Below are 1,442 nucleotides of genomic sequence, written 5' to 3'. Positions count from 1 at the left end.
TGGTGTACATATACCACATTTTAAACTCATTTTTAGAGTCTAGCTTCGGCCTTTTTAGGAAAGGTTGGCTGTCTGGGGAGCATCTCCTCTCTCCATAGTTTCTGCTGTAAAGTAGAGGAACCTAAAGTAAACTTTCCACCTTGCAGGCACACTGCACGTAATTATCTTCAAAGTAAATCAGAATTGAAAAAGAGAAAACTGTGAGCTTCCTATCGGATATCATCTCTCTTGCTCTGTGTGTGTGTGTGTGTGTGTGTGTGTGTTTATCCCACAAGGAAAAAGGATGAGTTTTCAAGCCCCACTGACTGATTTCTCCTCTCTTGGCTCCAACTCAAGACAACTAAGGACAGTTTTTATCCAGTTCCGTCCCCTGAGAAACATGAAGTTCCAGGGACATAGGTCTTCCAATGATGAGAAGATTCCCCAGATTGCACTGGCCTCTACTTGATGCAGCAATATTTCAGGTCAGTTCTGACAGAAAAGGAAGATGGAGGAAAGGGGACAGAGGTATAGTATCCAATATTTGCAGACTTTGAGGTCGGGGCAAGGGTAGGGATACAGGCAGATTATACACCATCAGAATGCGTTGGTACTGATGACACACAGGGTCCCCACACTGATAATGGTGATGTGGGCTGTCCACAACCTTCTATGTCATTTTCATACTCTGTCATCTATGTGGGGTTGGGGAAAGGGACAATAGAGGGTGGAGGAGAGAGAAACAAAATCTTTTAGTGAAATCCTAGGAGAAACGACCCTTCCTCCCTACCGTGGTTGTTAGCTCATCTTTATATTGTGCTTTTATGTCTCATCTCCTGAGTCTTCTTCCCTCTCTGACTCCTGTTCACAGTAACATTATTTTTTCCTTTGGGTTCTGGCTTCCCCTGTTATTCCAACCTGCTACCTCCTTCTTGCTATTACTTTTTTTTTTTTATTGAATGGTAACTATGTACATTAATGCACTTCTCGGGTACCGTGTGGGGTTTTCACACACAATGCTATTACTTTTTAAATGTGTATATAAAATGCTCATGTCTTTGCCACATGGAAGACAGCATCCATTCAATAGTTAAGACACATACGAACACATCAGTGGTTTCCTTCTTTACTTGTTTATGGTTTCTTGGCTTTACACTGGCTCCACCAGGGTGGCTGCAGTTTGATGCCTTGCATGGCATGTGGGGTGGAGCATTAGACAGAAGTTGCTGTGGATAACAAAGGCTTGGGTTCTGGGTGGTGCCTGTGACTCAGTGAGTAGGGCACCAGCCCCATATACCAAGGGTGGCAGGTTTGAACTCGAACCTGGCCAGACTGCAACAAAAAATAGCCAGGCATTGTGGCAGGGCCCTGTAGTCCCAACTACTTGGGAGGCTGAGGCAAGAGAATTGCTTAAGCCTGGGAGCTGGAGGTTGCTGTGAGCTGTGATGCCACAGCACTCTACC

The sequence above is a fragment of the Otolemur garnettii genome, unplaced genomic scaffold (assembly GCF_000181295.1).
Source record: "Otolemur garnettii isolate 467f Iridium unplaced genomic scaffold, OtoGar3 scaffold00247, whole genome shotgun sequence".
Taxonomy (NCBI): Eukaryota; Metazoa; Chordata; class Mammalia; order Primates; family Galagidae; genus Otolemur; species Otolemur garnettii.
This window is presented reverse-complemented; position numbering follows the sequence as displayed.